Source organism: Lithobates pipiens, unplaced genomic scaffold (assembly GCF_037356315.1).
Source record: "Lithobates pipiens isolate NorthernLeopardFrog02 unplaced genomic scaffold, aLitPip1_a1.2 Scaffold_25, whole genome shotgun sequence".
NCBI classification, from domain to species: domain Eukaryota; kingdom Metazoa; phylum Chordata; class Amphibia; order Anura; family Ranidae; genus Lithobates; species Lithobates pipiens.
In genome coordinates this window covers 75,664,632-75,689,417 of record NW_027507787.1, presented here as the reverse complement: position 1 = coordinate 75,689,417, position 24,786 = coordinate 75,664,632, and positions in this window count along the sequence as shown.

The following is a 24,786-nucleotide window of genomic DNA, read 5'->3' as shown; positions in this document are numbered from 1 at the left end:
TCAGATTAACTGTGACTGGTACTCGGGTACTCAGATGAACCCTGACAGGTACTCGGGTACTCAGATGGACTGTGACAGGTACTCGGTACTCAGATGGACTGTGACAGGTACTCGGGTACTCAGATGGACTGTGACAGGTACTCGGGTACTCAGATGAACTGTGACAGGTACTCGGGTACTGAGATGAACTGTGACAGGTACTCGGGTACTGAGATGAACTGTGACAGGTACTCGGGTACTGAGATGAACTGTGACAGGTACTCGGGTACTAAGATGAACTGTGACAGGTACTCGGGTACTCAGATGAACTGTGACAGGTACTCGGTTACTCTGATGGACCGTGACAGGTACTCGGGTACTCTGATGGACCGTGACAGGTACTCGGGTACCCTGATGTGCCGTGACAGGTACTCTGGTACCCTGATGTGCCGTGACAGGTACTCGGGTACTCTGATGTGCCGTGACAGGTACTCGGGTACTCTGAAGTGCTGTGACAGGTACTCGGGTACTCAGATGGACTGGGACAGGTACTCGGGTACTCAGATGGACTGGGAGAGGTACTCGGGTACTCAGATGGACTGGGACAGGTATTCGGGTACTCAGATGGACTGGGACAGGTACTCTGATGGGCTGTGACAGGTACTCAAATACTGTGATGGGCTGTGACAGGTACTCAAATACTCTGATGGACTGTGACAGGCACTCTGATGGACTGTGATTGACAGGTACTATGAGGTGTGGTGACAGGTCCTCTTTATTGCGGGGGGGGGCAATCGTTGTGATTGGTGTACACTAAGCGGTAACGAGATGTTACCGCAATCTCCTCCTCACACACGATCGGTGTGTGAGGAGGAGAACAACCCGGTAACATCTCGTTACCGCGGTTTGTTTACATTTTAGTGATCGGCTGTGAAAGGATCACAGCCGATCACGTGGGTAAACAGCCGGCCAATGGCTGTTTACCAGCGTCGGTGACCAGCAGTGTTCCCGGGGAACACGCCGCCACCGACGTGCTCGCGATCGCGCGCATGCGCCGTGCACAGCCAGGGTGTGACCATCTGTGATCGGCCGTGACTTCATCAAGGCCGATCACGTGGTAAACAGCCATTACCAATGGCTGTTCACCCCCTTCGGTGGCGAGCAGTGTCTCCGTGACACGCCGCCACCGAAGAAACAGGGATGCACGCGCACGATCGCACGCATTCCCTGTTTAAACGTGAGAACGTCATATGACGGAATCCTGCCGCAATAGGTGCGCCGCCTGGCCGTCATTTGACGGCCAGCGGTCAGCATCTAGTTAAAGAGCTGGTGATGTCCAAAGCCAGAGAAATAACTGACCTACCTTTTGTGAACACCCTATCCAGATTTTCGCGGATATTTCTCCTACTACCGTCCAAAAACGCAGGGCACTCAAACCGTTACTACAGCCCTTCATAACAAATGGTATTAAATACCACTGGGCCTTTCCTTTCTGCCTGGCGTTTACCTACCAGCGCAAAAAAACACTCTTTTGCTACCTTTCAAGAGGGCGAAGCGTTATTGAAGAAGCTGGGCCATAACCTCGTACTTCCCCGGACAGGTCACTCTCTCACCAATCTGGCACTCAACCAGAAGCAAGGCCAAGCTCTTCTGTTTTCCCATTCTACCTTTTTGACAGTTGTCACCCCTTAACTCTCCATGTTGACCCATGGGCGGGATCAAGAGTTGGATCTTCTTAATGGTCCTCACTACAAAGCCTGTGACTTTACAGTTACGGAACCCTCTTAGTTCAATAGAAGGCCAATTTTATGGGAACATCCCAATAACGTGCTATTACTTTACTTATGACAGTAATAAGTTGACACTCCACTATACTGTACCTTTTGTTTACTAATTTGATATTTGGGACTCCCTTAACATTATGTTTTAACGTGTTATGACCATTTATAGGTACATTGCAGGGGTTGGCAGAGGCTAGTATTGGTGGTCATTTGCCTAGTTTGCTTTCGGTCCTCCCACTGTGTGACAGGGCCAAAATCAGACGTGGTGCAGGGCCCTACTGACCCTGTACTACTTCCGAAAGGATTAGGGTAGATTGTCCCCTTTGGTTTATGATGTTTCTACAGTTAAAACTGGTGCAATTATATGCAAATTTTCTGATTTTTGGGTCATTCTTATTTCTTTTCCTCACTAATTTCTTTACTAATTCGTTTGTGCTTATTCTTTACTTTGCTGTGATTCTATGGCTCTGGAATCCCTGCGGACTCTGCCTCTGGAGAAATGGTGCCTCCAGATCCTCTGGGAGCTGGTAAGTGACAGTTTTTTTTCCCTTATGCATCATGGCGACCGCTAATCGGAGCCACCCTTTTGGATATGTCTCCCATAATGTGCAAGGTTTGAACTTGCCAGATAAGCGTAGAATAGCCTTCCAATACTACAAATCTTTAAAGGCCGATGTGGTGTTTCTTCAAGAGACGCACTTCTCACCAACACTACCATCAATTTTACTTATCAAATGGACCGGTAAAGACGGGAGGGGTGGCCATTTGCTTCTTTAATGACCTTCTCATTGGAGAAGCTTGTGGCTGATCCGGAAGGCTGCTACCTCTTGGTGGTGGGTAAACTGGAGGGAAACAACACAAAAGAGGGGAAGGCGCACTGACCTAATGCATTACCATAAAAAGATCTTTATTTAAAAACAAAACAAATAGCAAAATGGCTCCTCACAAACGAGTTTTGATCTAAGGCAAAATCAATACAAATGGATCCATCGCACCGAACATTGGCGAATCCAGATCAGATGTCGGAGGAATTGGTAAATACCTCAACAAAAATGGCTAACGCGTTTCGGGGGTGACCCCCTTTCTTCAGAGCCAAAATGGGCAGTGGTTTCTCGCTGGAGGCTAACGGTATATATATATATATATATATATATATATATATATATATATATATATATGGAAGTTTCTAAACACATGTGGTCAGAAAGGTCATAGAGCACCACCCAACTGATTACTGGGTACGACTTCCTCCCTGCACATACAGGTGTGGATATTAATTAACTAATAGAATGCCTAAGTGGACACTGGCACAAATTTAAAGTAATGCCTTGTCCCTTTCCCACATACAGAAAATGAGTAGAACAAGTAAAATAGAGCGATCTATGAATATATTTGTGTATGTGTATCCATGTGTGTGTGTGCACGTGTATGTATGTATATATGTGTATTTAGGTATATATGGGTGTCTATATATATATATATATATATATATATATATATATATATATATATATATATACATAATGTGTGTATTATTTTTTACATGTAGGTGTATATTAGAAAACGTTTTCCTATATGGGAATGATGGCGAATGGAAGACAAGTGAATGGGTAGATAACTAGTTTATAGAATTTATTAATTTTAAAAAATATATATTTTTTTTTTGTTTTGTGGGTGGAGCTCTATGACCTTTCTGACCACATGTGTTTAGAAACTTCCATATATAAATACCGTTAGCCTCCAGAGAGAAACCATTGCCCATTTTGGCTCTGAAGAAAGGGGGTCACCCCCGAAATGCGTTAGCCGTTTTCGTTGAGGTATTTACCAATTCCTCCGACATCTGATCTGGATTCGCCAATGTTCGGTGCGATGGATCCATTTGTATTGATTTTGCCTTAGATCAATACTCGTTTGTGAGTAGCCATTTTGCTATTTGTTTCGTTTTTAAATAAAGCTCTTTTTATGGTAATGCACTAGGTCAGTGCGCCTTCCCCTCTTTTGTGTTGTTTCTCTCTAGTATCTGAACACCCAATGTTCTAAAGGAGGGCTGCAAGACCTTTTGACAATACCATCCTAAACTGTTGATATCACACTTCAAAGACCAAGACACCAGAGCGCAGGAGAATTTGTTGTTTGGGTAAACTGGAGGGCAATCTGGTTTCATTAATTTCATATTATGCCCCGAACATGGGACAACTGCTCTTTTTTCGGAAAATTTTACACAAAGTGGCCCTAAAACTACAGGGCATTGTCCTGTTTGGAGGGGATTCTAACGTAGCCCTGGACTCCATACTCGATAGGACAAGACGACTCTCAACCCCCCGGAGCCATTTCCCAAAAATCGGCTGTAAACTGGCTAAGATGTTACATTATTATAACCTAATTGATTTATAGCTGGAACTTAACCCATCCAAAAAAGACTATACCTTTTACTCACATGTCCATAATACCAATTCCAGAAAAGATCACTTCTTCATGGTTCCATCGGCGGCTCCCCTGTTTCAAGCTAGCAAAATAAGACATGACATGGTCTGATCACTTGGCGGTTTGGACAGCCTGTGATTCTTTACAATGCCATTCAGGCCCGGCCTCTTGGAAGTTTGAATGACTCATTACTTAGCAACCCCTCAACCTGTTTTGATATTGAACAAAAGCTCAAGGAGTATTTCGCGCAGAATGATCCTTCAGGCACTTCTGTGGCAAATACCTGGGCGGCACATAAAGCGACTAACGAGGGATATTTCATTAAGTTTGCATCAAGGCTGAAGAAAACCTCTGATTTATTGATTAACCAAAGGGATCACAAGCTGTCCAACCTGCTAACTCAACATAAGGACAATCCTGACCTAGACCTGAGGGCCCAGATTGACTCGGTCAGACTGGAACTAAACCTCTGTCTTACAACCAGGGTGGAAAAAAAAACATTAGATGGACACAGGCAACATTTTACACCCAGGTATATAAACCGGGAACATTGTTAGTACGCAAAAAAATGTGGGAGAGCTTTCTATTCCACATATAAAAAGTTAATTTTTTAGGCTTGCAACTACAGCAATCTTTTGGCTGGATGGAAATATTGGTGTCTGACCCTATACAGGGCCTGTTGTTGCCGTTATGTAGGGAATATTCCCTTGTCTCCTTGTTGGTGACAGGAAATTTGCAAATATCAAAAGGGTTCTTGGCAGGTAAATTATTTGATAAAGTATGGCAAGGAATTAAAAACATCACCAATATAAAGAATATCACATGCCATACCTCAATATGGGAAAATGCAAATTGAGTAATTGGGAAAAGGGGAAGGATTTGATCTGTGGCAAACATAATGGTTAAGGTACCTGATGTAATTAGTTCAAGGATAATTTAAAATCCTTTATTCTTCCATCACAATAATGGAAGAATGTGAAATCCCAAAGCTTAGTTTCTTTTTACAATACTGAGGGACATAGACAAATTTAAAGGGCTATCATACGGTACCAGTATCCCTCAGCCGATCCGTCGATACCATTTGAGTGTAGATCCATGTAGTGTCCTTCAACTAAGCCTCCATGCTCCTTCAGAGGAGCCAGCCTTGCACATGGCCTTCCCCTGATGAATCCTCCCCTGGGGTTTCTCCAGTTTCTGGGCCTCTTCCTTAGATGAGATGGCATCGGACCACCTGTGGATCACTAGGCCCCGAAATCTTTTCAGGCCTGTCCCTGCAGTTGCGTTGCCTCGGACTAGCCAGCCCCGAGACTTGAAATGCATGGTTCCGCGCCCCAGGCCAGGAGGGCCAAAGGGCTGGTCAGGAGGACCAGAACCAAAAGACAGAAAATAAACCCCCGAAGCATGTGATGTCAGCACTTTAAATACCACCCCCCAGAATGCACAGCAGGAGAACACTCCCACCCACTGGGCTGATTCCAAAGGAAATCAGTGGCATTCAATACACCCAGCTAGACTGCGCTTCTAACCTTGCCGGTGGTGACCGCAACACCTGCGGTCAAGGAGAACCCAATGCAACCCAGCTGGACTGGCACTGAAACCATAAATTTAGAAAATTAGCCCCCAAACCCAACTGTGGTTTCAGGAGCATTAACTTTGAAAAAAACATATAGCACCTGCTCGCCAGGAGCCAGCGCTACAGTTCTATATGTAAAATTAAGAAAAATAGGTGACATTACAAAATATACATATAAAATATTTAAAATGACACCAAGTCTCTGGTCCATTACTACTGAAAAAAAAAAGAATCTGAAAATCTGAGTTTTTGCTCAGAGCAAATTATTTAAGTTTTTGTTTATTACAGGCACCAACTCCACTTTTGTCCTCATTTGTTAATATCAGCATTGTGGCCTGCAGCCACTGTCTGCAGCATTTTAGATGTGGTAAAAATAACATAAGGCAATCCATCAAATAAGCTGGGTGGGATCAGCACCTCAGTGAGAAAAGCCGGCAACAAATTTCACTCAATTTCAGGACAAAGTCCTTGAGCACACAAGATGAAAAGGCCAAAGTGTGCTTCTCCCTTAACAAGCCATGAATGAATTCAGCAGCATTGGTTTTAGCTTATGCCCTTTTTGGCTCCTTATTTCACCTGTTTATAGCCTGTACTACCCCACAGAGGCAGGCATAGGCCTGCACAGGGGGTGTGCCAGGTGTGCCTGGGCATGCCTTAATCATAGTGTGCGGTGCCGATTCCCCCTACTGCTCAGGCTTCCCCCCTCTTGTTGGCCCCCTTCCCTGCAGTGCTGCTGGCTTCTCTCCTCTCCCTCCAGCTGCTGCAGAGATGTTTCAGTATGGAGAGAGGGGGAGGTGGCTAGTAAATAGGTAAGTTACTGGCCCCTTCCGTTTCTAAATGAACAGTGAACACACTTGCTCACTGTGTAAATTCATACCTGAAGAATAGTAAACTGCATTAACTATGCTTCAATTTGCGAATGAGCAGGAAGCCACTCAGCACAGAACACTTCCCATTCATTCACTGTCCCATGCAGTGGAGGCTGCAGAGAAAGGAATGTGCATTTAAGCTTTGGGGTCCACACCCTAATGCAATAGGCTACACACATCTATGGGCAGGTACATACATGTTATTTTTTTGCCTAGAAAGCCATGTCTGCCCATCATCAGTTGGACCACACTATCAGCATCAGGGTTTTCTTATGACCATAGATAAGTAGTACAGTAGATCACAACAAACTTAAACCATGGTATATCTTTACTGTAGTACCAAAATACACTTCTTAAAAGCATTTAAAGCAATGCTTTATGCAGGACCCTGCAGGTTATCAACTTGACCATGGCACCTTATGCAGTACTGTCAATAAATTATAACCTTATAATAATACATTAAAGCAGTAGTAAACGCTCAAAAACAAATCAGGTTCCCCTACAAGATAATGACATAATGTGCTAGTTTGCATCACATACAGAGTGCATGCGCTAGTGATGTCACCGTCTGCAAAACATGCATATATCTCCTAAACTGTGCACATTTATGAGATATTCCATTTACCTACAACTATGTTTATTATAAGCTTGCCTATAAGTAAAGCTGAGAATGCTGAGTTTGCTACAGCTTTAACAAAGTACAGATAACTAAAGTACTCACACATGATGAACATGCCTGCAGGCATGGATACAACTTGTGAACTGCCTTTATCTTTAGGGGTCTCCTTTCTGTTATCACTGTGCAGTATCTTGCAGACAATCACTGATACATGGTGGGCATCTCTAATCTATATAATTGGCTTTTAGCCATTTAACAACAGTTTCGGGTGTGCGCATGCACGGCGCCCTGTGATGGTCGCTTAACACAGGGCTCCACACCGTTCCGTCCCTTCCGAGCCCCGGCAGCAGAGCACCGGCAGCCACAGCCGAGACATTGGGACAAGAGGCTCCCGCAGACACCAGGGCACAATTGTATGACAGGAGGGACCGCACAGAGAGTTCTGGGACCCCAGTTTTCAGCGCTCCCGGGAGCGTCCGAGAATCCCAAGATGGCAACGGAGTGGCCGCCTCATGAGGCATACAGCAGCTCTCCATGGCGGGACAGGCTGCAGGTTGAGGTATGTGGAGGGGCTCCCTCACCCACAGCCAGCGGAGGTCCTTTATCCCCAGCCACCACAGTCTCCCTCCTTGAATAGACTCTGGAGGAGATCCAGGGACTTTCCCCCTCAAGTGCTCACACACCCATGCAAAATGTCTCGTGTCAGGAAGCAGCCCAGCATTTCTCACAGCCCCTACACAACTCTCCACCTCAGGACATTTCTCTCCTTTTCACTAAGTTTGCAGAAATTTTAGATAAAGGATTGGCCCAAACTGCTTCCAGAATCACATCAGATATTAAACCTGACCTCCAACTCTTAGGCTCCCACATCGAAAGTATTGAAAATAAAGTTGACGCCACAATCGATCGAGTAAACCAAAATTCCAATCTCTTTCAGGAATTACACGATCAACTAGAAGGGACCATGGCAAAAATCAACAATTTGGAGAATAGGTCCAGAAGACTCAATTTCCGGATCAGAGGCCTCCCTAAGTCTGTGACAGGCATTCCAGAGGCAGTGTATTTCCTCATCAAATCCCTCATCTCTGATATCAGGGCTCACAGGTTAGAGCTGGATCGAGCACACAGGGCCCTGGGCCCCCCACATCAGGATGGCCTTCCGTGTGATATCGTGGTTAAGCCGCACTACTATAATGTGAAGGAGGAGGTCATGAGAAGGGCCCGGACATCCCAGCAGATTCAATTACTGGGCCACCAGATACGAATTTATGCAGATATTTCGCCCTTCACTATCCAGAAAAGAAGGTCTCTTAAGCCGCTCCTGATGGTGCTGACACAAAAGAATATCAAGTACTGGTGGCTTTTGCCTTTCAGCTTGAAATTTGACTTTAATGGCAAACAGTTTTGATTTTCATCTTTCCAAGAAGGAGAAATTTTACTACGGAAAATAGGACTACTCCCTAATTATCATCCATAACCCATGCAGACCTCTGGGTCTGGAATGTCAAAATGCCCTCCACCTTCTAGCCTGCTCACCTCGCTCTGGAACACTCCCAGGAACAAAAGAGCTAAGGATGGACTATTTTTATGACTTTGCGGGAAACCTCCGGCCCTCGCCATTTTGGACTCATTTGGGTCAAAATTCCCACTTGACCTCTTGCACCCCTGCTACGTTGAACTACTTTTCCCACTTTTTAGGTCAAGATGGGCCTGTCTCCCGGACTTTGCTTATGACCAGGTCCCTCTCCTGGCCCCCGGGATTTCACTGCCATAGCCCTGGACTGCCTTTCATTTGTGGGTTCCTCCGCCTCTTGCAGGTTTTCTTCCCCCCCCCCCTTTTTTTTTTTTTCTTTTTTTTTTAATTGATAAATCTCGTCCTCCAGGCAAAAACCTGATACGGCCATCCAGACAGAGTCTAAAGGTGGCTAGGCAATTATTTCACTATGGTTTGGTGGCTGTAGGGAGGGAACTGAACCCCAGGGCTCGAGATTACACTCACTTCTCCAGCCCTCACCAAACCTTTGCAAGGATTGATCACTTTTTCATTCCCCAACAACATGTTCCGATGGCTCAGCGCTCGGTCATTAGGGACTCTGTCTGGTCGGACCATTCTCTTGTCCTCATGTCTTTAGGTGACGGTCCAATGCCACGCTCTGGGTTCACTGGAGACTGAATGCTTCCATTCTCAGCAATCCCACCCAGGGTAGAGAAATAGAAAATCATATTCGGGAGTACTTCCTACTAAATGGTACAGACAAGGCCCCCCCTTCCTATCTGTGGGCTGCTCATAAGGCTATGATTAGTGGCCACCTCATCCAAATCTCCACTAGACTGTGCAAGGCTTGTAAGGCAGACATCGAGAGGTTGGAGAGGGATTTTACCGCTTTAAGCAAACTATATAAATCCAACCCCTCTTCGGGCTTGGCAGCAAGACTAGATGCTGCTCGCACAGAGTTAAACTTGGCCCTAACAGCCCTGGCAGAGAAGGAACTCAAATGGGAAGGAGGACGCTTCTATCACCAATCTGACAAACTCGGAACGTTGTTGGCAAGACGGTTAACCCCTAGAACCAGGTCCTACACTCTACCCAAAATAAAATTGAGGGATGGCTCCCTCACCCAGAATCCCCAAAACATGATGGAGGCCTTCCATAAGTTTTATCTCTCTCTCTACAGCAAATCTGGGTCGGAACCCTCTTCAGCAGCCATTCATTCCTTTTTGCAGTCGGTAAAACTACCCAGACTGAAAGAACAGCATAGGGAGGAGGTTGAGGCTCCAATATCTGCAGAGGAAGTAGAGCAGGTTATTAAAAAACTTAAAACGAATTCCGCTCCGGGCCCAGATGGCTTCTTGGTTCTGTATTACACACACTTTTCCCAGATCCTCTCTCCATACCTAGCACACTTCTTTAATCATCTTAGGTTGGGAACACCCCTTGATACATCCCTGAACTCTGCATTTGTAAACATAATACCTAAGCCTGGAAAGGATCCCAGCTGCACATCTAATTATAGACCCATATCCTTGATCAATAACGACCTTAAAATCTAGACTAAAATTTTGGCCGATAGAATTTCTCACTTCATTAGTTTGTACATTCATAGGGACCAGGTCGGTTTTGTCCCCAGGCGGCAGGGGCCGGATCAGATCAGGTGGGCCGTAGATATAATCTCACTATTGATTGGGATGGGAGCCCCTGTCAACAAGGACTCCTGCTATCCTTAGATCTTATGAAGACCTTCAACTCAGTCTCCTGGTCTTTTCTGGTTCCCACCCTGGAGAAATGGGGATTTGGCCAGTCCTTTATGAACATAATTCATGCTCTATATTCAACCCCAGCTGCCCTAATCAAGATGCAAGGGTATTACTCAAACCCTTTCCCGATTTGTCGAGGCACAAGAAAGGGATGCCCCCTATCACCTCTGATCTTTGCCATGATCGAGTCGCTGGCCATCGCCATCAGAGCTCACCCTGATATTAAAGGGATTCAATGCGGATCAACAGCTCATAAATGCGACCTATTCGTGGACTATTTCTTACTCTTCATATCGTCACAGAGCACTTCGCTTCCGATTATATGCCGGCTGCTGGATGATTTTGGCAACGTGTCAGGCCTCACTGTCAACTCTTCTAAGTCCCTAGCACTCAATATTAACTTACCTTCTCAGATGGTTGCTCAACTCAAAGACAGCTTTAGGTTTCACTGGTCGGAATCTGTGCTACCTTATTTAGGGATTAACTTGACAGCTTCTTTAGACAAGCTTTACTCTGCCAACTTCCCGGCCCCATTTAGAAAACTGGAGGATGACCTAGCCTTTTGGAATAAGCTGAAAATCTCCTGGTTAGGTAGGGTAACTTCTATAAAAATGACTTTACTCCCGCGCCTCTTATATCTATTTAGATCCCTACCCATCCCCATCCCTAAAGACCATCTTCATTCCATTCAGTCCAAAATTATAAGGTTTATCTGGGGATCCAAGGGACACAGAATTTCCAGGGGAACCCTCTTCCGCAAAAAAGACCAGGGGGGTCTGGGTTTGCCAAACATGTTATGGTATTATCAGGCAGCTCAACTTTCCCAACTATCCACGATCTATTCCAAATTTGCTCAACCAGATTGGGTACACATGGAGAGACAGTCCATCCCGGGCTATACCCTTGACTACATCTTATGGTGCCCTGCTAAGGACAGGCTGGCCATCTTAGCACCCTCACTTTCACACTCATTAGCTCTCTGGGATTCCCTTAAACATAACCTACACTTGACCTCTCACTGGAAGCCTCTCTCCCACATCTTCCGGAATCCCCTGTTTCCCTCCGAACAAGACATTAAGGCCTTTTGTTGGTGGCCGGATAAGGGGATATACAGGATTGGTCACTTTGTTACTCCCTCAGGACCCTTCACTTTAACCCACTGCCTTAATAAGCTTGAGATGCCAGGAGGGGAAAATTTCAGATTTCAGCAAATCTCCCATTTTCTTAGATCCTTAGGGCTCTCCACTTCTCAACCCCCTTCCATAACGGAATATGAGCTTTGGTGTGGCCAGGCCATGGAGCAGAGGGGGGATTTCGGTGATTTACCGAGCGTTTGCTCAGGCTGACTCTAAAACACTCTTCGTGCATGAATGGGAAAAAGATCTCCAACAATGGACGGTAGGTGAATGGCATAAGGTTTCAGTGTCTGCCTCCAAAGGACTTCTAAATTTAGCTTTGGCCAAAGCCAATTTAAAAATACTTAACCAATTTCTCTTTATTAAATTTTTTAATCACAAGTTTACAATGACTTTCACAAATCAGAAAGACCCATCGTCTTCATATATATGTAATAAAAACAAAGCCATATACAGTATTCAAATTGCTACAGGCTTTCCTACTTAACTATCCCTCAGCCCCCCTCCCCAGCCCTCCCCCCCACCTCGAGCACGCGCTGTTTGTCCCAGCCACCTCAATCATGGTTGGCTGGTTGGGAGGTCCTGGCCGCCATGAGGAGAATAGAACCAGAAAAAGAAAAAAAAAAAAAAAAAAAAAAAAAAGGTAGAAGAGTAGCACCCACAGAGAAGTCCACCACAAGGGGCTGGAGAGGTGTAAAGCCCCCCCCCCCCCCCCGCGGCCACGAACCAAACTAGCAGGTTCTGGGTCTATCCTTCGGCAGCCCCACTCAAGGGGTAACCCATATCACTCAACCAGGGGTTCCATAGTGCCCTGAATTTCTTTAAATTGTTTTGCTTTATGAACATCGCTCGTTCACACCAGATTGTGGAGTTGATTGCATTTGCCCATGCTTCCAATACAGGAGGGTTTTTGGCTTGCCAGTTTATTGCTATTAACCGCCTAGCCTGGTACAGGCACCTTAGTATAGACGTCCATGTTGGAGAATGAATTCTACCCTCCTCTAGGATGCCCAATAAGCAAACCTTGGCCTCTGGTTTCAGGGTGGTCTTAAAAGTCCTATTTATTCTCTGTACAATTTCCATCCAATACCTGTACAATTTTGGGCATTTCCACACCATGTGAAGAAGGTCCCCTGGTGCCCCACATCTGGGGCATTCATCCCTGGGTTTCCTACCCATTTTCCACATCTTATGGGGGGTATGGTATACTCTATGTATGAGAAACAAGTGAGACATTCGCTGTGATGGAGATATGGAAACCAAACTTCCTTGTTCAAGTGTCCTGTACCATTGCTTCTGGGTTATCGGCCCCATATCCCCTTCCCATCCACGCCTGCTCTTATCGGGTCCCTCCCCCTTCAAGGTTCTATCCCTAAGTTTTATGTAAATACTAATTCGGGGGTATATGGTGCCTCTATAACTGTCCAAGATCTACCCGAACGTGTCCCCTTTATGTTTCCGCAATTGCGGTCATATTGGCTCTATGCTACACATTTGGTGGGAATGCCCAAAAATTAGGAATCTGTGGAACAAGGTCTTCCATATTATTAGGAAGGTTTCGATCATATCCATTCCCAAATCGTCTCAATATGCCTTACTTAATTTTCCCCAACCAGGAATTCTGAAATTAACGCAAAATGTCATTAGGTTTATACTAATCGGAACTAAACTGACAATTGTGCAGGCTTGGGAGCAACCCACGGTGTCCTTACGGCAGGTCAAGCGGAAGATATCCTGGATTATGGCCCAGGAAAAAATGGTCAGTATCTTCTTGGACACAGTGGAAAGACATGAAGCAGTGTGGGCTCCCTGGTCTAGCTACATTACTGGGTCTACACATGCTTCCGTGCCACCAGTCTGATTGCGGATGAGTGAGAACCACTTCATCAGAAGCTTCGGTCCAGCTCCCCTACTTTTCTTCTTCTTTCTCTATCACTTATTCTCCCTATTCTCTGTTGTTTACCTACTCTAGGTCTCTTTTACTGCCTCAACATTGCTCACCTCAGGTTCACTATGTTACCACACAGGTTATAAGAGGTTTGATGTGTCAAAATCTTATCTAACGACAAGTTATCGGCTCTCCCTCTCCTCTACAAGTTATTCTAAATCTTAACACTAGCTACATCTGAAGCTCAGAGCGCTGATACTCTTTCCAGATGTAGACTGTTTATGGTATTTTAATAGGGTTTCTGACATGGGGGGGTGAAATGGATATTTTGATGATAGGCAACTCCTATCCTCATATTGATTAGTGGTTCCAAATTAATAACTACTGCAGTAGGGAACAGACACAAAAGATACACTCAGCATCTTTCCATAACCGTTCTCCTTTATTATGACGCATGTGAAGGTTTTTATACACATGATTACGTAGGTATCACATTAATATTACAATTGTACGTTTATGGTAACAAGGGGCGTTACATAGGCAGGCTTATTCTAATCAGAACTCGAAAGAATGCAAAACATGTACTGAAAACATTATTAGTGCCGTGTGCACAGTGAGGGCATCGTGCAATACATATATAATAGAAAACAATTATATACAGAACCTACAAATTTCCATTACAGTCTCCTCTCTTTTGATCAATATTTTGATCACTAACCATACCTGCTATCACCTTTAACCTGGAACCTCCACACGCTTAGGTGGAGGTAATCCTGGCCAAAGAGGCAAAAACTCCATTGTGGAGAAAATAATAGCTGAGCAGCTTTTTTCATTACAAAACGACTTTTCACTGTGAAAAACAAATGATTGATAAGACATATTTACAGAGTACTGGCTGTACACTCCTGTGGCCAGAATGGCCTTCTAGCTTAATTGCTGGTATGCTGACTTATCAGCACATGTAAACACATACAATTCTACATAAAATGGAAGAGGTACAAAAGACAAATATGACTTCAACATGGATAAACTACTTTTCAAATATATGTATCCCTTACAATTAAAGTAATTGAATCAAAAAGTACCCTAGAGTGTTATCGCAAGAGGGAAACAAATCAAACACAGAGTTTTCTTTCATTTAGTCATTTTTACAGTGTCTGGTGTGGATCCAGGTGACTTTTCTTTCAAGTTTTGCAAAACTGTACATGAAATAGATGCTGTATTGAGTCTCCAAACATTTCCTTATATATATAAATGTCTCTTAACAATCCACAAGTCAACTGGCTTTAGTTTTAGATCCTTCCAAACTTTTAGGATCTGGAATTGGGGAGAAAACACATAAATGAGTTTGTCAAAAACCTTAAAAGATCAGCAACATTCTCTGTGAGATCTGAATGGAGGACTTTAGCTGCTGAGACAAAATATAAGCAAGTGAGTAACACACTCCCAAACCAATTCCCATAGGGAGAGAGTCCAACATCCCCCTACGGGCTTGATAAAATATAATAAAACATTCAGGCAAAAGTTTTCTAGTTTCTTACTCTACTTTGTCCGCTACATTGTAGACAGTAGGGGGTGTAAAAATAAAACCTCAAAACTTCTAGTAAGGACTCTCCTATAAAAATGATTTCCTCTGTTACTCTCTGTAGATTCTGCACTCTGTACTTACAAACTACTTCTGATAACACTTTTTTACTGTGGCCTTTGCAGTAGCATTTGCCACTGGACATCCATAAAACATGTCCATACAAACAAAATACATACTCGTAAGATCCTGACTCGGGCATCTGGATATATCTTTTTGTTATCTCTGGAAGGGATGTTCAGCTTTTGGTAACACCTTTGGTAACAGGTAAAACAAGAAGTGGTATGTTATAAAAACAACTGTGGAGAACCCTGGCTCTATCCCACGCTCATTTACTAAGGCAGCCATAACTACTTGTGACTGATGACACGGTCCACGTGTCAAGCTGAAGGAAAAAGAGTGTCTGGCAAACATAAATGATCACCTTTTCCAAAGTCCTGTTTTGTAAGAAGTTGCCCTCTGTGAACCACTTGTGCTTCTCGTTCTGGGGTCCTTAAAGTTGAATTATTAATCCCAGCTATACTGGGCCAGAACTAGTTGTGGAATCTGTGAGTTGCACAGACCCAGCAAGTGTCCGGGGCTGTAAATGCAGCATCCTTAGAGTCGCCTGGTCTGCTTCCATATGTGAGTTTTACTGTTAGTATGGCTACCTCAGCAAGAACCTGGAAGGCTGAAAACAGCCAATCAAATTAACTTGGCATGCTTGATTGGTTTACCTGCCGAAGTAAAAACAAACTTCTGGCCCTTCAAATGGAACCAAAAGCTCTCTATATCTTGACTATCTATATAAATATATACTCTTTTTATAGCTCACAGGTTTTTCTAAAACATGGAGCTCTGCTTCTTGAGATGGGGAAAAAGGATCCAATGACTCTGAATACAGGGAATCCTTCTGGGTGATAAACTTCATCCTCGGTATAAAACCAGGAATAACACTACAAAAAAGTAAATACTCGGGTCTTCAGGGAGTGTGTCCTGCACTGGGCTCACAGCAGCTGATTCCTATGTCATCAATTTAACACATGTGCTTTTTCTTTGTCTCCAGCCTCCTCCAATAGAGGCAATAAGGGGGCTGGATCCAAATGTACTAATTTTTCATTGTTAGATTTGTACATAAACACACAAAACAAATTCATATTTTGAACCTTTCATTAGACAAACACTTAGCTATATATTTGCTGTGCAGAATGTCGGACTATTAAAAATTAAATATTCAACCAAAATAATATCTGTAACTTTGTCTAATAGCAACTTTCCATAAAGTTACAGCTCTGATATATCGTGGTGAACCCTTCATTACTGGGTCCAGCTTGCATAAATATAACAATGGCTTGTTTTCTATCATGCTGTTTGTGTAAGAACTCCAGTTTCATGTTTCAAAAAGACAACTTTTTCCTAGCAATATTATAATAAATGATAAGAATACCCTGCAGTGCTACAGAGATGTCCATAAATCCAAAATATTCTTCTACTTATACCCACTGCACTTACAAGGAAAAGGGGCACATCATTTTACAATCCACACATTCTGCTTTGGATTTCAAAAATAAAAATACATAAAAACAAAAGGACCAACCATATGTATGACGGACCAGAAAGCACTCGGCCATCAAAAACTATAAACCAACTGGCTGCAGGCAGCATCTATCCTAACAGGATGTATGGACTTGATGTGATGGGTCTGTTATATTTAAATTTTATTATTACTCTCACATCATGGACCGCACATTAAGTTATTATCAGACTTTAAGATTTAATTTCTGTAAAAAAACTTCCTTATGTATCCCATCCATCTTGGCTTTGTTAAACATTATTGCAGCTGTATTCAAATTAACAACCTCATCTTAATGTTTTCTCTTTCCACTCAATAAATATAAAATCTTAATCTTAATCTAAACTAATTCCATTTTTACCAATTTCCCCATTAACCTGGATTTCATTTCCAACCAAAGGTTGTCTAAACCAGTTTCAATATATCTATATTTATTAATAAAATTGTTAAACTCATATTAGAAATTAATACTCATATGATAATTTCAATATCACACACTAATATATATGCACAGATAAATGTCCTTAAAGGGGGACATATTACTTAATTTTACTCAATTTCTCTCTCTTTTTTTTTTTTTAATGCACTGTTTCCACTATCACAGGATATTCAATTAGTGTAAGACATGGTTAATTTGTAACCTTCAATTTACCATGTTTGGAAAACAGATTCAAAAATAATTGTGATCACATTGTTTATCATTAGATTCGTTAACTCGGCACATTTTGTTATAAATGTTTTGTCTAAAAAACTGAAATTGGCATGGTGTCCTCCCAGCTTATCACCAACTCTCATCCCAGCTACATTCTTTCAGGAGAGCACAAAGGAGGGGGTCAAATCTGCGTACATGACACAAGCGATAGAACTACAGGTTCCAGCATTCACAAACATACACAAGTATCGCTCTAAAATCGCTTACATTATTCCCATTTGTACACAACACATGCCTATCATTCTCTCACTTTCTTTTAACGCTTTTTAATACTTCCTTGCTTAAACTTCTGCTTTCTTTATTTTGTTCTGATATCCTTTGCATCCAATGTATTGTAATTCCATACTTCACATACTGTACCTTCTATGATCAGACGGGCAGCCATAGTGCTCATCCCATCTTCCCTCTCTGACAACATATAAAGCATTCTGTTTTAACTCTCATTACTGTTTCTTGACTTTACTAGTTGTAGTGCCTGACCCCAAATTCAGCCCACAACTTAACATTAAAAAGTCCCTTTCTGTCTAGTGTTAATGTCACTCTTGATCCATCCTGCTCACATAAATAGCTGTTTCTCTAGCTGTATACTCTGCATGATTCTTAGTCCCTGTGGACTTTGGTGGTAACCCAGTTACCCATTGTGGATCCCTGTCCACTTTAACCATTAATCTAGGGGCTCAGTATAGGCGGAACCGCACCTTCGGTTCATATATAGCGCTCCTCTTGCGCTGGGCATTTTTGAGGGTCTCTTACCCTTCATTCCCTTACTTAATTTAATGCCCATAATGACTGGCCAGTCTTCTCTACGTGTGCCTATACCCTTTTGCCTCTAAACTACTTTATCTAGCAGATGTACTACATTATACTCTGTGAACAGCACTATTCTTCTCTTTCTCTATAACACTCCGATGGACAGTAGACAGTGACAACATAACATATAACCACTAATCAATACAGTTCGATTAAGGGGAGTAAAATAGGTACCCTTTGTCCCGAAAATGACTTACCGATCAAGGAAGTCTGATAACTCAAAATGTAAGCAAAAGGCTTACCTCAGCCGGCTGATTATCAGAAATTCCCGGATCGTCTCAAGCTCCTCGTTTCGGATACTCAGGGTCACCTGATAACCCCTGCTGGGCTGGCTTCGCCACCTGAAATGGATATTTTGATGATAGGCAACTCCTATCCTCATATTGATTAGTGGTTCCAAATTAATAACTACTGCAGTAGGGAACAGACACAAAAGATACGCTCAGCATCTTTCCATAAACCGTTCTCCTTTATTATGACGCATGTGAAGGTTTTTATACACATGATTACGTAGGTATCACATTAATATTACAATTGTACGTTTATGGTAACAAGGGGCGTTACATAGGCAGGCTTATTCTAATCAGAACTCGAAAGAATGCAAAACATGTACTGAAAACATTATTAGTGCCGTGTGCACAGTGAGGGCATCGTGCAATACATATATAATAGAAAACAATTATATACAGAACCTACAAATTTCCATTACAGGGGGGGATTGGGTTTTCAGGTTTCCGGCACAGTTGGCTCCCTTTAGAGGTGAATTCAGATTTGTTTGGGGAGGGAATGTAAGTGCATTTAGTTGCAGTTTTATTGTTAGTAAGATGACTAGACCCAGCAGCTCTGAATGGTATTTTTTTTTTGGGGGGTCATATTATTGGTCTCTGGGTCAGCAAATGTTCTTGGGTGACATTATAATACTGTCTGTAACTCTGAGCAATGTTCTTGTTACTTTGTTTGCTTCTGTATATAATCAATAAAAACTTATTGAAAGTAACAACAGTTTCAAACTTGTGCTGCCACTGTATGAACAGATGCTGTCAGTTTATCTCAATTACAGTATATGGACTTTTTATAGAAAAAAAACAACTATTGTTGACATTGATGAACTTTTTAGGCATAGACATACAAGAAAATTATAAATTCAAACAGTATTTATTTCTAAAAACAACAAAACATCCATTATTGTATCTCAGAGCATGACGCTTACACTGTCTACTGCATCACAATTAAACAAATGATTCATACATTCCCATTTTGTATAATAGAGGGATAAACTACAATAGAATCACAGAAATCCTTTGCAGGAACCGTGTATCGTAGATGGTTCAGCTCAGAGGAACTCTACATGTTACGTGTTCTATGAGACGCTTCATCAGGAGCCTATAACAATTTTCTGAAAAATATCAAATAAACAACATTTTACAATATAAATCACACTAAAACCACAATCTTGTGATAATTACAAACAGAAAGAACACAAAACCACCCAAAAAAAAGGGGGGAAGGAAAAATATTGCTCCTGAGGGGGAAAAAAAGGGGGGGGGGGAGAGAGGAGGGGGAGACAATGGGGGGGGGGGGGGGTTCTGGAAAAAGGGAACATAGGACTACCAAATATCTGGTGTATATGGACTTTGTTCACTGCAATAAGTAGGATCTGTGCTTACTATGATTAAAGTTGACCTGTGTACCACAGCTGAACATATCACCAAGCAATTAGTATTTTGCTACCCAGAGTGAACTTGAGGGCTGTTTTGAGGCTCTTGATCACTCAACTTAGTTAGAATGATCCTCAACTGAGACTACTACTATCATTATCATCCATTTTGGATCTATGAGTTATATATTGATCTGTGCATTTACAATAATGAAGGACACACTATTAACGGCACAACTCAGTTCTTAAGGATTATGGTTAAGGGAATCTTCATTAAATAATAACTGTCTGAAACTTCCATGGATGTGCTTGCATAATTGTTTATATATGTTGTAAAATTTGGGGATACTAGCTCTGCGGGACCAAGTGCATAATCCGGTAAAAGTTGAAACCAAAATACTTTTGTTTATAATTAAATGAAAAATAAGGCTTTCTTCAGCACACAAATAAAATGTAAATTAAAGTCCGCTTATCTTCAGCACACAAACATAAGAAAAGAAAGCACCTACAGTTCTGTAGTCGGGTCTTCACCCCAAAGTTTTCAGAGTCCATACAGAGATCTTTTGCAGCCTCCAAAACAGCAAAACAGCAAGATAGGTGTTAATCTCCTACTCCTCCTCACCACCACCTCTCTACTACTTCCTGTCTTATGAGTTGTCTTCTTGGAGGCCTTTAACCCCCTGTGTGCCGAATCCCTGTGGTCAGGGAGGGAGGCTCTTTCCCACCCAAATGTCACTTCAGAGCCCCCCAAATTCCGGGTCCCAACTATCTCTGTTAATATAGAGAGGACCGTGAGTCAGTCCTCTCCTAAAGACTATCCCCGGAATTCCTCACCCATTTTTGGGTGACCCACTGAAGCCTACCAGGATTCCCTTAAAGGGACCACAACCCGAATATAGGTGCTACATAGCACCCGTCCAGGACCCAACCTTGGCGTCCTGTACAATGTATAGGTGTGCTCAAATCTGTAGCAAGTACTTTTAATTGTAAGTTACCTGAACCTCTAACGTAGTATGGTCTAGTTATTGTAATATTGTAGCTTATTTACTATAAGTGGTACTGTGGTCAAATTGATAACATGCAGGGCTTTTTAAGCATATTTTAGCACTACAATAAAGATTTACTGCCACTTAGATTTGTTTTGATGTACTGAAATATTCTTTAGGACAATACATTTTTCACATGGGAAATGTTCTGAAGTTAAATCCACTGTTTTGAGATATTGAGCTTGTGATTGAGAAGCTTCACTTTAATAACCTGGTGTAAAGTAATGTATTTTGGGGTGCACACTGTTTTACTCATCACCTTCCTTACCTTTTGAGGGTCCACCATAGGGTGCAGTGGCACTGCATGCATTTATATGCCCTGTTGCACATGTCATGTCAGAGAGGGCAATCAGTGGGGTACATTTTTGACTGTGAATTTGCATTTAATAACCTGGGGTGAGGGTGCAGATTTGTTTGGATGCAAAGAGCTTTTTATTTTTTGTGGGGGCAGGGTTGGATTTAATTTAATGCAGTGAGATGCTGGGACAATAATGGCAACTCTTGACCAGACTGTTAGCAACAACTGTCTTATATGGGCTGATTAAAACAAAGTGAAAAGCTATCATTTAAATATTAAAAATAAATAAACTGTATAAGTAAAATTATGTGAATTGCAAATTATAAATGAAGATTACAGTTGATTTTTTAAGAGACAACAGCTAGAAATGGCATGCAGAATTACTCCACAGTATGTAAACAAGTTTATGTTTTCAATACTACAGCTCTATCCACATGGGCTGTCATCTGATCACTCAGCTCCTGCACACTTTGCCAAATGAACTGTCAGGGCTGGGCTCAGTCCTTCCTTCTCAGAGCTGGCCACTCAGCTGTTGGCTAATTGCCAGCTCCTATCTCTCCACAGTTACTCAGCTGTCGATACTATCCTGCTCATCAGTCCTGCCTACTTAACTGTTAAGCTCAGTGGATCTCTCTCTTTGCCTTGGTCAACATCACATAGACATTCCCCTGCATTACTGTTTAAATATTTGCTTTGCTGACATCCCTTCTGGCTCCAGATCTTGCCTGCTATTTCACTACATTGATCTCTGACTCCTGGCTTGGTTGACTATCTCTTCTGGTTACTGAACTTTGGCTATGCTTTTGACTACGTTTGTTCTTTTTACTTTTATTATTAAACACGTGTGATTTAACTGTACTTTTGTCTCGGTCTGGTTTCATGCTTTCTGACATGAACAATCTATGGCTGTATATTCATTGAGAATGGTATTAACTGATTGCATTGGAAAATCATGCACCTGAGGTGGATGGTAGTGCTCTACTGGAAGGGGGGGGGGGGGGGGGCAGATGCATTATATTCAAGTATTTTCTGAACGCAGAGGCCAGTGCTAATGAGATCAGCTGGTGAACTCCTTCCTTTGTCACATCCCAAGGTCTGTCCAGGAAGTAATGGAGAAGTAAAGGAGACTTTTTTCATACAGCCAGATGGACACAGAGGTAAACAGTGTGCAGGATAAATAGAAAGTTTTTTTTTTTTTTATTTCTGCAAAGGGAGCACATTTTTGCTATATTAGTACATAGGGGAGCTGGAATTTAGAAAAAAGGTGAACTTAGCCTTTCATCTAGTTGCTCTCTGGAAGGGATGGGCAAACGGTTCGCTGAATATCTAAATTTGCAGGGTGTTCGCCCTGGCGAACACCCTGCAATGCACTGAGCGCTGCACAGTGCATCCTGATTGCGCAAGTGCGACGTTTGTGTGGGAGATCTGCCACTGGTGTCAGTTGTTTTTTGTTTTACTTTTCAACCATTTGTTTCATTATTTTATTTTTTTTACAATATTATCTTTTTAAATATTTTTTAACATTTTTTAGGCATTCCGTTGGGGGCTTTGGTGAGATATTGGGGGTCTAAACAGACCTCTGATGTTTCACCTTTGAGACAGAGACGAGATTGAGGACACAACCCTCAATCTCCATCTCTGCAGCCTCAGCTGCACAGAATGAATGGAAAGGAATAGCTCTGTACAGAGACTTTTGTTCATTCACAAACTGAAGCATAGGAAACAGTTTACTATGTTTCATTTATGAATAGACAGAGTCAGTGATTGGTACGGATCACTGACTTTCCTTTCAGAAAGGCTTCATCCTGACAGATCCCCCCCCCCCCCCCCCAACAGCCAACGGGAGAGGGGAGAACCCTGCAGAGCTGTAGGGGCGGGGGAAGGAAAAAGCACAGGGGGCTGGAGAGCACACTGAAGCTGCATGGAAAAGAAACTGCATGGGAGAAGCTCTGGGAGTGGCTGCATATAAAAGGAACAGTGTTAATAATTAATGCGGCGCTGCCAGCAAACTATAATATAATATTACAAAGACACTAAATAAATAACCAGTGAAAAAAGTGAATCCACCTCACTGAGTGATCGAATGTGCAATAAGAGCAAAATACTAGAAAACACTAGAACTAGTGCGTGTATAAAAACATCATGACCAAATAAATAAATAAATGAATGATCAAAAAATATTAGAACGTGACTAAAAATAAAAATAAACAGTGCACATAAATACAATAAACAATGTAACGTGCCGACTTAATTAAAAGTCCATAGAATTACTTCGTGAATATATAATCAAGTCCATGCAAGTGACGTGATTTCCAAGCCCGTGATACTCCAGCAAACAACTTCAGTGCCAAACAGGTGCACCAAAACGTTTCCCCCAGCCTCTCACCTCAAAAGCTTAGTAAGCAGACTCTGAATACAGCCCAAAGGCTATTCCTTTCTCTTCCATCCAGCAGATAATAAATAGCTGCACATTCCTTTCCCAGACTCTTCCGTTATCTCCCAGGACAGTGTGCGGTATGGAGAGTATGAAATAAAGGACAGGGGGGGCTCTCATGTGTAGTAATTCACAAAAAAGATTTAATGAAATAAGTAATCACTTACATAAAGAATAAGAACAGCAAATAGCGTCGAAACATTCGAACTTCCGGTCTCGGCCGCGACCGGAAGTGACACGTGTAACACCACAGCTCCTTCCCTGACGCGTTGCGTCACTCCCTCGTGACTTTCTCAAAGGGTTTTCACTTTATATATAAAAGGAACAGATTTTTCCATTCCCCCCCCCCCCCCACTTCTCCTCCTCTGCCTCCCACAGGCATTCAGCGGTTGCAGGAGGAAAATGGAGAGACCGGTTCATCTATGACAATGATTCTCAATTTTTTTTCAATCAGGCCACCCTTAAAGTATACCCCTAGGTGGAATGGGACTGCACTGCAACCACCCTGAATCTACATTGCACACAGTTGCAGCATAGTGATGGTGCATTTAGGGGGTTAAAACAGGTGGTGAGGAGACAACATATTGCCTCTTTTACACTTGCCTCTGAAAAAGTGATCTGAGCATGGATTGCTTTTCAGAAGAATGACATTTTCTTGCTGGTACTATGAATAAGCAGTGCAAAAAAATCAGTTGTGATTGTACACATATAAGGGGTCAGGATTAAAAGTACCTAATGTGCATACATACACATGCATGTATACACACATGTACGCACATACACATATATAAACACATGCACATATAAACATACACACATAAATACACACATACATGTACGCACACATACAAACACAAACATATATAAACATACACGTACACATACACACACACATATATAAACACACATACCTTTTTTTTTTAAATGTCAGTCCTTTACCCTAACCTTGCCACTCTTATCTAGGCATACAGGAGGCCCTGTGACCCCTGTACATCCGCCCCTGTGGAGAGGGGAAGGGGAGGGACAAACAAGGATGCTGTGCAGGGGCCCAATGTCTTCCTTATCAATGATGATGTCATTGGTTGTTAGTAAACTGGTGGCTAGAAGTTTGTAATTGTGCACAAAGAAAACTTGTTGCTTTATGTCTATGTTATGACTAAGATCACAA